General features: G+C 34.2%; 1 protein-coding gene and 2 long non-coding RNA genes across 4 annotated transcripts in view; 1 reads left to right on the top strand and 2 right to left on the bottom strand.

Annotated features, from left to right (window-relative positions):
- The window catches only part of LOC141446066 (E3 ubiquitin-protein ligase znrf1), a 50,401-nt gene that overhangs the window by 5,761 nt on the left and 30,912 nt on the right, over positions 1–13,728 (bottom strand). The gene's annotated exons all lie outside the window — the stretch shown is intronic.
- Positions 1–13,728, top strand: part of LOC141446071 (uncharacterized) — a 42,583-nt gene that overhangs the window by 294 nt on the left and 28,561 nt on the right. The window lies entirely within an intron of this gene.
- LOC141446069 (uncharacterized) overlaps positions 63–13,728 on the bottom strand; it is a 30,607-nt gene continuing 16,941 nt past the window's right edge. The window contains exon 2 of the long non-coding RNA XR_012453467.1: positions 63–307. This is a non-coding gene — a long non-coding RNA (uncharacterized lncRNA). The remainder of the gene's footprint in view (positions 308–13,728) is intronic.

The raw sequence follows: 13,728 nt of genomic DNA, 5'->3' as shown, positions 1-13,728 counted from the left end.
CTATTCTATTAATGTGAACACTTTTACACACTAAGTAATCAAGACGGTTATAGAAAAAATTACCATATAAAACTCTCCTAATTTGCAACACATCATCCTGTGGTGAAGGCTCTTCGGGTAGACAAGTTCCTACAATGATTCCCATTATAAAAACTAATAAAAATCTCGTATCATGTGATGCCCATTTTTTCACAGATGTATTTTTTTTTTTAACGGTTTGTCTCAACTTTTTATCATTTTTACTATAAACGTAAATTTAATAGCATTTGTTGACATCAGCCTTTCCATTAAATGGTTATCATAATCCCTGTCAAGAAGATGTAAAAATTAAAATGCAAGTGCTAGAGGAAAAAAAAGACAAAAATATAATTCACAAAGGGTCGATCATTGAGGTGATTTACATTTTAGGTTAATTACATCAAGAAATTCTTAGCATTTTGTTCGATTATCAAATTGTAATCGTTAACCTTTGCTCATTATAAACAATTTGATTCCACAAAAGGTCATCCATCACCTCAGTAAGAGAGCGAAACCCACGATGAGTAAAAAATGAAATGGCTATCATCATAGAAAAATACGTACTGAACAACAAAAATTGAAATCTATGTGCATCCAATTACCTTTTCTGTTTTTGTAGAAACTTCATATTAGAAAACATTAACTTTAGCTAATTTATCTACAATTACGAGCATAGTATTAATGGATATAGAACACGAAAAGGTCAAATTGTTTACTCCTATACTGTACTCTATTGGAGAGTACAACACTTGTATTTCGAACAAATTTAAATTAGATGCATGATTTGCTTAAACAGTGTGTACTACTGATATAAAAATTGATACACGATAAATTCGTAAAAAATAACATCCCATTTATTTTATTTTAATCTCGTGTTTCTTTTCACATGCATATACGAGGGTCGTTTGAAAAGTCCGTGCAAAGTCAGAGAGATAGCACCACTGGCGCGTATCGAGGTTATGTTTAGTTAGTAGCATCTCTTGGAAGAACACACACCAAGTTTCAGCCAGATCGGTCTATTTCTTTGTGTTTGGCATTAGTTTGAATCGAGGAAGTCGAGTGATTTTCAAAAAATGGACGAAAAAGAATTTCGTGTGTTGATTAAACACTACTTTATGAAAGGCAAAACGCCTCAGGAGACTAAAGAGAAGCTTGATAAACATTATGGTGACTCTGCATCTTCGATTAGAACAGTTTATAAGTGGTTTCAAAATTTTCGGAGTGGCCATATGGGCACAAGTGACGCTGAACGTTCTGGACGCCCTGTTGAGGTTACTACTCCAGAAATCATTGATAAAATCCATGATATGGTGATGGATGACAGAAGAGTGAAGGTGCGTGAGATTGCTAGTGCTGTGGGCATCTCGAATGAACGGGTACATAATATTTTGCATCAACATTTGGACATGACAAAGCTATACGCAAGATGGGTGCCGCGATTGCTCACGCTTGACCAAAAACGAAATCGTGTGAAGTGTTGCAAGGACGGTTTGCAGCTGTTCCAGAAGAAGCCGCAGGACTTTAAGCGTCGTTTCGTCACTGTGGATGAAACATGGATACATCACTACACTCCTGAGACCAAAGAACAATCTAAACAATGGGTTACCATGGGGGAATCTGCGCCAAAAAAGGCGAAGACCGTTCCTTCGGCCGGAAAGATTATGGCGACTGTCTTTTAGGATTCGCAAGGAATGATCCTCATCGACTATCTGGAAAAGGGTAAAACTATTACAGGTGCATATTATTCATCGTTATTGGACCGTTTGAAAAATCGAGCTGCAAGAAAAACGCCCACGATTGGCCCACAAAAAAGTCCTTTTCCATCACGACAACGCACCAGCTCACACCTCAGCAGTTGTGGTCGCAAAATTAATGGAAATAGGGTTCCAACTCGTTTCACATCCCCCCTATTCTCCAGACTTGGCTCCCTCGGACTACTATTTGTTCCCCAATATGAAGAAATGGCTGGCGGGAAAAAGATTTTATTCAAACGAGGAGGTGATTGCAGAAACGAATGGCTATTTTTCAGGACAAATCCTATTATTCGGAAGGGATCAACAAACTAGAGCAGCGTTGGACGAAGTGTATAAGCCTAAAAGGAGACTATGTTGAAAAATAAAAAAGGTTTACCCCAAAAAATTAAGTAGTTTTTATTTTTGCACGGACTTTTCAAACGACCCTCGTATATTTTTTTTAAAATATGTAATCAGATGATAAAAATATGTTGGTCTTAACCAACCCTAACCCTAACCTACGATTAAGGTTAGGTTCAGGTTCAAACTTTTAAATTTAATCATTTATCGAATTTGAAAAACCATGTTTAATTCGTACACTATATTTTAAAACAATAAATTTCCCCGAACTGATAATTTCCGTCGTAAAAATAGAAATTATTAGATAATTTAGTGTTTAATATAAGTCGAAGTCTAAATACAAACTCAGATAAGAAAAAAAATCAAACTATAATCTTCCGATAGATAATTTTTTTTTTTCAAATTGGTAATTTTGGTAATCATTTAACTCTCCATAACACCGTACAATATACTGAAATCAGACTTCAGACGGGAAAACACACCCTTCTAACCCCTACAAGAAAGACCTTTAGCTATTGTTTTCCTAGAAATGTATTTCCAATAAATGTTATTGATCTGTATGGGCGTAATTTGATATGAAGTTAAAGTGAATAAAAAATCATAGGAATCTTTCTATCGAGAAGTGATAAACTTTTCCATTAAAGTGGCATCCCCCCCTTCCCGCGAAAAAGGAATTTTCATCAACCTCGGTATTTTTCAACAACACATTCAATACTTCCAAGGGGGCGGTAGATAGATGGCGGGAAATTTACCTCCTCCCCTTGGCACGTGTTTCTCTGGAGAAATTTTCCATATAAAAAAACATGAATACAAAGATTAAAAGGAAATCGTGGATTATTTTCAAAAAAGAAAAGAAAAATGTAAAATCCATTGATATTAAAGTGATTCTTCAGTTTGAGGGACTCTGATCGCTAAGTTTCTAACTGAGTCCCCCCCTTGATGGAATCAAATCGAAATATTAAGTTACAACTTTTTGCGGATAATTAGTTTTCAAGATTTTTCTTTTCTTTCTTAGCCTGCATTGGTATGTTTTTTATGTAGAGGGTGTCTTTCTGTTGCCGAAGCTTTAAAAGCTCAAATTTTGTAGTAGAGTAAAAGTTTTTTTCGACCAAGAAATTAATTTTGATCCAATGAGAACCAAAATGAAGCCACGATCTCACTCCTTTTTTCGTTTTTGGCCACTCCCTTTATTCTATCCCTGCTTCTGAGCTGTTATAACCAACTGATCATCATCACCTTTTGGTGATCTGAATAGGGCACAGAAATAGTAAAATTTGAGGGGCCACACTAAGGTTACCCTGGAGACTACCTACAGTCAAGCTTAATTTTAGCTAATAAATAACCGTTCATAAATTTAATTCCCTTCTTAACCAAGTTGGGGGAACCGGCAGTTGGGGATGGGTTTGGCCACGTCTGCAGGAGAAGTGAAGAGGAGAAGATTAGGTGCTTGATGGAGGCCAAATCAGAAGGCCGTAGACCAAGATTGGGCTATTTGGATTTCATCGGGTGATTTGGCACAAAAGCGAGGTCAGACTAGGTCTTCTATCTAAAAAATTGGCAAACAACAGGGAAGAGTACATCCGTTGGTTAAAGGCCAAAGTATCTAAAGCTCGACGCTGAAAAGCATAAGATGTATATGCATTAAAACCACTTCAAAAAGATCAAAATAATAGTAATGGGTACCTCTTCAAAACTGACTCAACGATTTGGCAATCAATTAATCAACAAATAGAAACGCCAGGATGAATGTTTTCAGCGCCCGTCGGGCAGATTAGCATCCTTACTCGTGGGAGAAATCACCGCTACAGCCTAGGCCCTCGTTGTTAAAGAAGACAAAGAAGAAGAAGAAGAAAAATGTATTAACGTAAATATTTAACATTTTTTTTACGTCTTTTGTTGAAAATTACTGTTCTCCGAGCATGAATATAAGGGTTTTACTCTTATTTTAATTTAACAAAGGTCTCTCTCTGGTCCAACGTACTAAAATGAGTACTAAATCTAGGTATCTTTACACATCTTGCGGTACCTAAAGTGATTGTACCAATGCTTGTATATTCTTTCCCTACAATTCAACTATGTTTAATACAATACACGGAATAGGCGCCACGATAGCCGAGCGGTTAAGAGACTAAACCCGCAAAGCTAAGATGTATTGCGGTACTAGTCTAGCCCTTGGATTTTATTTAATGGTTAATAAAAGAAATTTACAGTAAAGTATGTTTGCTAGTCGCCTCCGTCCGCGACACCTAATTGGCCGTTAAGCCCCGCCTGAAAAAATAGGCGATTACTTTACTTTACAATACCCGGAATATCTAAAAACTGACACTTTAGATTTATTAAATTGGGAGTATGTTTTGAATAATACTTTTTTTTTTATTCAGGTTGTAACATGTTTAATAATATAAATATATTTAATATTCCATTTGTTTGTTTGTTCAAGTTAACACAAAAAAAGGGGCGTGGGATAAGTTGATTCCTGTTTGTACAACAGTTTGTCCTTCAAGCAATTTCTGGTAGAAAAAACGGTACTGGCCATTAAAAAAATACCCACCCAATAAGATTATTTTAAATTTTTCCCCCCCTTAAGGTATGTTAAAGAAAAAAAAAATCATTTATTGGAAACAAAATTTAAACATGGCGGAGATCCACCACATGTTTTATACAATACATATATGTGTGTGAATTACTCATCATTATTATTCAATCGAAAATAGTTAACAACTTTTTTTCGAGGACCCTCCTTTGAAATTATCTCAACAAAAGATTTGGAGTATGTTAATATAAGAGTATATTAACAGAGAGGGAAGCCATCACTGATTCCTCGTACGTTCTCGGAGAATCCAACATTGGCCTTGGATGTTTGTGGTCTTTATTCTTATTGCATTCCTTCCATCTCTTGGACAACACAGAGAGAGGCAGAAAAAGAAATTAAAAATCTGATATATTTAGAGCTCTCTAAACACACCTTCTTTTACTCCTAATTCGGCGGATATTTATTCAGCACTGCGTAGGGCGCCACGGTAGCCGACCGGTTAGAAAGCGAAACCTGCGAAGCTTAGATGTATTGTTGGTTTAATGGGTTCGATTCCCCCGGTCTCTAGGCCTTGGATTTTATTTAATGGTTAATAAAAAGAAATTTACAGTAAAATATGTTTGCTAGTCGCCTCCGTCCACGACACCTAATTTAGTAGTTGGACGTTAAGCCCCGCCTGAAAAAAAATAGGCGATTACTTTACTTTACTTGATTTTTAAATATTGATTTTTAAAAGGGGAGGTAGAGTGAAATCTATGAAACCCCTTTTTTACGATAACTTCAAAATTGAAATAGTAAAACAATACATTTATCTCGGAGTGCTTTTCTCTTCTTCAGGCCTTTTTTCACTTACAGCTGACCATTTTATTAGAAAATCACAATTAGCACCCCGTAAAGTTAGAGAAATTTTAATAAAGTCAAAATCGGATTCGCTAGTGACAAGAAAAAAATTATTAGAATCTATGATTAATTCCGTTTTATTATACAGCGCAGAAATTTGGGCTCCATTATATTGCAGTAAGTTAGAATGTGTTCAGACCAGATATTTTAAATCCATCTTCCATTGGCCACGAAATGTGCCTAATCATTATGTACGTATAGAAGTTGGGTTAGAGTCTATTGAAACTGAGGTTCTAAAAAAGATGGTTAGATGGTGGCATAAAGTTCAACTAATGGATGGTAACCGCCTCCCAAAGATATGTTTGAATATTTTAAAATCCCTCAGTAATGACAGAATATCTATGGTTAAATTTAATTGGTATACTCAGTTAAAAGGAAAATTGGATTCTATTGATGCAGTTAGCTTGCTAAATACTAGCGAAATGTCACAATTTAAGGATGAATTCAGCAGTAGCATTCTGAAATTTCAGAATAATAAATTTTCTTTAGACATTAACGCTGTTCTGCATTCAAACTACAATCCAGACTTTAGAAAGATAAGTAGTCTAACGCTGTGTGAGCAATATTTGTCTCTTAGGGTGCCAATTATAAAGCATAAATTAATTAGTCAAATGAGGTTATGTCAGCCTCGTTCATTTCAAATCACTTCTTCTGGTTTCAGAAACAGTTTTCAAACAGATATCTCCAATTGCCCTATATGCAGTATTCCCGAAAGAGAAGATTTACAGCACTTTTTATTAAAATGTTTAAGGCTGCAATCTTATAGAGATAAATACTTGAATAAATACATCTCTAGTATTTCAGATGTAGATGTTCAAGTTCAAGCTCTATTAGATGTAGCCGATATTAACAAATTAAATGATTTATTTTATTTTATAACAAGTGCCTTCAAAATGAGGAATTTCGTTTTAAGTTTATAAAAATACTTTTATAATTTTGTTTTGTTTATAATTTTTTATGTTTTTAAATTTTGGTTCTTTTTATTTTCATTCGATTGGAATGTATATTTTTAGTTTTCAATTCAAGTTTTTATTTAGGTTTTATAAGGTTTTATTTTGTTGTATTTAACCAAACTCCATTTGTATAGGGTAGAACCCTTAAAACAAATAAAATTATTCTATTCTATTCTTCTTCTTTACTTTACTTATTCAGCACCGCGGCCCTAAGCATATTTTTTATAACTTCAAATTTAAATTGTTTCCTCTTCACTAAAAAAATGTTGATCTCTTTTATCTTCTGAAAGTAACCTTAAAATTCGAATAGTAAACATTTGATGGTGGAAACGTTTTTTGAATTATTTATCTGGTGATAATGTCCACAAAATATTAAATTATTACTGAAGAAAAGAAAATCAATGAAATCAATAAAATTGTTCCCTTCTTTTTTAAGGGTTCATAACTTCTTTATTTTTTTTGATTGCCCCAATGATTATTAGAATCTTCGATTATATCAAAAATAGAATTCTCTTTCAAACTCTACTTATACTAAAATTGGGTATTCGCAGAAAAGAGGTTTTTTTTTAGACACCTAAATGAGAAAAATAAAACTACTTTTTTGTTAATAGCGTTTTAAGAAAGGAGAATCAGTTGGTACAACTGCACTCGACTTCCTCTCAAGGCGGGGATTTCCAAAGTATCTAAGCATTTCCCCCCCCCCCCCAAAACTTGCGAGTTTCAAAACTTGTATTCAATTCTTTTTTGAACTTATACAAGTTTTGGGTGTAGAATGAAGTCTCCAAATCCCTCCTAATCCAACCATTTTCAAAACCATCCCTCTCCTCCTCCCCCCCCAAAGAAAAAATGAACAATGTATTCGATTTCGATATTAAATCAATATTTGGGCCTACATCGAAATATTAATAATTCCATTTATTTGTGTTTCGAAACAGACAGATACTGTGATACAACACTCACTAAAAATCACCTTTTTCTAACTCTCGGGGAGATCTTACGAGTAAATCGGCACTTAAAACTCAATTTAGAAACTTAGATGTATTGTTGGTTTAGTGGGTTCGATTCCCCGGTCTCTAGGCCTTGGATTTTATTTAATGGTTAATAGAAAGAAAAGAGCAGAAGATCGAAACACTATACTTCCAAACTATTTTATAGAAAGCAGTAAGATAATGCAAATAATCGTAAGAAATAAAATAGAATGCCCGTTATAAAGGTGGTAATTAACAGATCGATTAATTTATAACAATTTTATTTTTGCGTTGCCAAGGGCAACTTGATCAATGATGAATAGATTGGGTGTATACGTGAGTCATTTCTAATCCTATCACTTTAATCCTGAACTAGAGCCAAAGGGATTTCTTCTTTCACTAGAGTCATCCTCTCCCTGCGAACTAATACTCCAACGATGGTCATTAAAACTCTATTAATCATTTGAAATAGCCATTTCATTGAAGACGGACCCGTTCAGTAAATATTTCTTTAAACATTTGCCCAACGTCAATTTGCCCAAGAACTCTCGTGACTCTTATAACCAATTAAAGTTCTACGGCCTAGACTAGTAGAGCATCTCGTACGGTGTTATTTTCCCAATTCATGGAAAAAAACAAACCACTCAGGACTAAATTTTCTCTTATTGTGCAACAACTTGGATCTGCAGAATTTCTGCAGGCAGTTAATTAAATTCTTATTGTTTTCAACATTTGAGGGCAAATAGGGAAGGGATTAGCTATGCGGTTAGCGTATTGGATTCCCGCGCGGAGGACCTGGGTTAGAGTCCAGCTGATGACCCTTAGATTTTCTCTTCCTAGGAGCTTCTTACAGCTCACGGTCCGGTGATGGACAATGTTGTCTGTAACAGGAGTACACTATCCGGAGGCCGGCAGTGCACTGAAAAAAAAACTCCGGTCGCCAATAACCTTAGATGTTGACGCGCCCTAAATAATTTTAAAAAAATAAAAAATTGAGGGCAACTACACCTGGAATAAAAATAGCACTTTATGGGGGGTAGCTTTCCTTTCTGAGAGATCACCCTTCCCTAAGAATTATATGTTCACCTGAAAAGGAAGCCAGAAAGAGGAAGTCGTCCTCCCTGATCTTGCTAAGGCACTACGAGCCAATATCTGGCATGCCTCTACAATTCAACTGCTGATGTGTAATGAAAATGTAAAATGGCCAGTTAAAATCCATTCCTCTTTATTTTAATTCTTCGTGGGCATAGGCAAAATTAAGGAATGATAGTAGTGCAGGATATGTTCTGGAGCAGAGGAATGGGTTGGAGGAGGAGGAGAAGGAAGGAAGTTGGCAAGTGGGATAGAGCTGCCTGGTTACAGTTCTATAAGTGGGAATCCTCTCATCACTCCAGAAGGTCCAGAGTGAGAAGAAAGTAATCCGAGAACTAGAGACCCCCCTCCTTGTTCTGGCTACACTCTCTCAAGAATGGGGAGAAATGGAGATCCAGCCCAGAATCCATGGAATAATCGATTCTTATGTCACTGCGACCACCTCGAATCGACTTCATCCATCCATTGCCTTCAATTCAAAAGGCCCAAAACTCAGTGGATACGGTAAATTTAATCAAAGCTAATGATGTAAATTCATCAATGTATACTCAATTTTTCAAAATAAATATTAATTTTCTCCTTCCACTAGTTCGAATAGAAAATTCCACAAAAAAACATTTTTTTGTTTTACATCCCCCGTAAAAGTTCAAAGTTGAAAGTCTCGCACGTCAGACTGGGTGGATGAGAAAATAACCGAATAAAATAATAAAGTAACAGTTCAGTTTATTGAACAACAGTCCCCTTTTTCGCTTTAGGGAATGGTTGTTTACCGTTGCTGTAGCAACTGTACCCCTCCACCCACCCCAGCAGCTATTATGGAGGCCATAATAGTTTTGCGTCTGTATCAGGTGCTTTTTTTTTTTTTTTTTAAATTAATCAAATTTAACCATTTTTCTGTCGCTAATCCGGCCTAAATGTCGGGGATTTGTCTGAGGGCTAATATTAGTAAATAACTTTTGATGAAGGGAAGCTTTATCTTTACCCCAAATAGTCCTGCTTAGAAGTCCCTTAAAGAATAGTTTTATTCGATCTTTCATTTTAAAAATTAATAGTTAACAATTAATGACTTCCTACAGCAGAATTATCATCATACTATCATGAACATGAGTAGTTTTGAAACCCACATTTTTTCGAAAGAATTCTAAATTTAAAAAAAAAAAAGACCCAAGTTTTTGGTCTATAAAAAAAAAAGTTTTCTTTTAAGTGATAAGTAAGTTCTTTAGAAAGGCTAAGCACTGCAATTATCACCCTATAATAGCAACCAACTTCCTGAGGATTGCCGAGTGCCCGAATTCGTTCCCAAGTCCTACAGAATAAGAAGAAGCACAAAGTCCAGGGTAACCACCACGACAAAAAGAAAAAAAAAAAAGATATCGAGAAATTTCCCAGTCTTAAGGATTAAAAAAATCTAAGGTGAATTAACATCTGGAGAACTGGTCCTGAAAGAAATGCCATATTTTTCCTTGTAAATAACCAGTATTTTTAATGTCAGCTTTGGACTGGCTAATTGCGAAGGTTATATCAAGTACGTTTATCATTTAACTAAGTACGATTTTTGCTTGACCAAAAAAAAAACCAACCACGTAAAATAACAGTATAAGATACTGGGGGCAACTGCTTCCGGCCTATTATCCTTGAAAAATGGTAAATCGACCAATGGTTTTGCTTTATTTGAATTTTTATGTTACTTTTAAGCAGCAGCTTTTAGGATCAGGGCGATTATATCCTTCCTTTTCTACGTCTCCGGAGTACGGAAAAGAGGATTTCCCAAAATGGTCTCTTTCTCTCTCTCTCTCTCTCTCTCTCCGACATAAATTTGAATCAACTGAGTTTTAGGGCAATTTTCCGCGGAAGGGTTTAGAGGGGGTGCGTTTTCCCAGTAAGAAGGTCTTACAAATTTAAATTTTACATTTGTATCCAATAATCTGAGTTTAAGAAAAAAATCTATGAGTTTTGGAAATTGTTTTAATCGTAGTTATGATTAAAATAAGAAAAAAAAAGAAAAGAAATAGGAAATCTCCTTTGAATAAATAAGTTCTTAGTAGCATTAATATGGAAATAGTAGAATTACATAGCGGTTTGCCCAATTTCTTTCTCTATGCAAACATTTCCCAAAATTTCTCGGCCAACTAAAACCGATAAGGTTAAGTGTTAAGTGGGGAAGGGAATTTTGCTGTTATAATTTTTTTTTTTTTTTTGTCAAGCGGAGCTATACGTCCAACTTCCTATTAGGTGTCGTGGACGGAAGCGGAAACACCATACTTTATTTCTTTCTAACAAACAGGAACTAGCTACTCGCGAGCTTCGAACTGAGGAACTTCCATAAAATATATTAGATACAAAAAAACAAAACCGGAAATCATACACAAATCAAATGGCATTTAAGGGAAATAATATATAGATCGAGAGGAGGTGAGGATGCTGTTTCAGTTTGACATTTCTTTTAAAACTAAACTATACAATTATTATAAATAGAGATTTTGTGGTTTACCAATAAAATCTCAAGGATTTGATCATCCTCTTAGACAGGATGTATAAGTATACACGCTCTAGAAATCATTAAGGTTATTTTTACAGAATAAGTTGGGAAATTTTAAATAATTTTAATACAAGGTCACATTCTGAGAGTTGACAATTTTTTTCTTAATTGTCTAGTCCAATCACTAAAAGAGTTCAAATATAACCTTAAAAATAATTTAATAGCAAAAATTGCAAGAATAAATTTTATTATTAAAACTGTCCGGTAGGACAGTTGTATAAGGGTTGATCATCAAAAACTGCAGGAAAAAGCGTAACGTTGAAAAACACCCAACTTTGACAATTTTTTTCTCTTTTTCTATAAAAGATAAAATTCCCAAATTTTCTTTATAATGTAGGGCAAATCCTCCTTTATAACTGTAATTTTTTTGCAACAACTCATATCTAATAGGTTTCGAGAAAAAAGTTGCCGAAAATGAGCAAAAACGGCATTTTCAAAAATTGTTGTTGTTCTTGTTCTTGTTGTTGTTGTTGTTGTTGTTGTTGTTGTTGTTGTTGTTACCTTTTTTGTAAACTGCGTAGCGCCTAAACGCGCGAACCGATTTTCATGAATGAGGTGTCATTCGATTCGGAATTTTATGTAGATGTGCCTTTTGGGGGTCTCGTCGCTGTACATCGAATGGGAGAGGAGTTAGCCCCCTTTATGTAAGGCCCCCTTCAAAATTATTATTACTAATTACTCTGTAAATCTTGGCCAGATTTTGATAAAATTTGGTAGGATGATAGAGTTAGGGCTTCCGTACGTAACATTAAAGCGGCGATCTAATCTTACACTTGTTAAGGGGAAGTATAGCGATCGTTTCAAATTATCGACACGTGAACCGATTTTCATAAATGAAGTGTCATTCGAATCGAAATTTTGTACAGATTTGCACTTTGAAAGTCTCGACGCTATGCCTCATTAGGAGGGGAGTTTGCCCCATCCAAGTAAGGCCCTTTCTAAAACTAATATTACCAATATTTCTATAACGCTTAGTCCGATTTTGATAAAATTCAGCTCGAATAAGTGGTTAAAGCTCCTCTACTTGGCTGTGAATGGCCATCAAGCTCTTGCACCTACTAAGAGGAAGTACTGCAATCGTTAAAATTATCAATGGGTGAACCTATTTACATTAATGAATTGTCGTTCGATTCAAAATCTTTGCCTTTTAGGGAGAAGTACTGTAATCGCAGTTTATTTTTCTTACTCCTCTTAAGAGGAAGTACTGAAATCGCAGTTTAATTTTGCTATTTACGTACAAATACCTTCCTATGTTATTCAAAAGGCTTTTTTTTTTTTTCTTTTTTTTTTAAATTGTTATTGAGGATGGTTTGTGGGACCGCAACTATAATCATTATTTAAAAAGACCACTCCAGTGGTAGTTACGGTTCCGACTTAACACCTTATCAGATTATAATGATAGAATTGTTTATTCCAAATTTTAAAAAAATCTGTAAAGCAGATATTTAACTTTGCAAAACAGACAAAAAGGAAAATTTATCCAAAAGGTACAAAAATCTCCTTAACAAAAACTTACAGTTTAAAATGTTAAGTATAAGGGTTGATTGAACGCCAAAAGGTACACAAATCATCTAGTACCCAACATTTCATTAATTCTTCATTAATATTTAAGTAATTTTACTGCATTAATATTCATTAATATTTTTTAGAATTTATTAGATGTCACAGAACCTTATGCTGGCCACTTCATTTATATTATTTTTTTGTTATAATTATGATAAATCACATATATGTACATGCATGTTAAAGTAGAAAAAGACAAAGTTAGAGTAGGCTACTGTCTTGAATTCGTCTTACCGAAATATTCGTGAGCACAAATAACACACAGTTATAACAAGTAGATTATTCAACAACAATTATTGATTTCTCAATTGTAATTTAATTTAGTCCCCCTAATTTTACTTATAGTAAAATACTGGAATAATTAGCTGTCCTAAAAATATGCATCTTATTTATTTTATATTACATATATACAACATTGTGGGATGAATACCTAGATTGAGAGTGTAATTGAAGAAAACTATATTATTTGCGATAAAGCCAGATAATTATTACCTATAATTATAAACGTTTAAATACTACATAAAATAACAATTACATTAATCGAAGAATGAACTTAAACCGACGATTTTTATTTAAAAATAAAAATAATTAAATAAAATAAACAAAGTCATTGATGTATGTTGGTGTAAGCATTTTTTAAAAAAGGTTTTGAATTTTTTAGCCTCATAATTTTTTTTTATTTTTTATAACGTTTTTCTTTTTAACCTGTAATTAATAGTTTGATTATTATAGATTAATAGATATTAAAGTCAATCTACAGTGCTACTTGAACATATATTTTGTAGACGAAAATGGCCAGCATAAGGGTCTGTGACATCTAATAAATTCTAAAAAATATTAATGAATATTAATGCAGTAAAATTACTTAAATATTAATGAAGAATTAATGAAATGTTGGGTACTAGATGATTTGTGTACCTTTTGGCGTTCAATCAACCCTTATACTTAACATTTTAAACTGTAAGTTTTTGTTAAGGAGATTCCTATATATACTAAAACAGCACAGCATAGGAGTGTTGCGGGATAGTAGCACCACAAAAAATGTCCGGCAGTAAGAGACTTATCTGGT

Source organism: Rhodnius prolixus, unplaced genomic scaffold (genome assembly GCF_049639745.1).
Source record: "Rhodnius prolixus isolate KJV_2025 unplaced genomic scaffold, Rpr scaffold_1, whole genome shotgun sequence".
NCBI classification, from domain to species: Eukaryota; Metazoa; Arthropoda; class Insecta; order Hemiptera; family Reduviidae; genus Rhodnius; species Rhodnius prolixus.
This window is presented reverse-complemented; position numbering and strand designations above follow the sequence as displayed.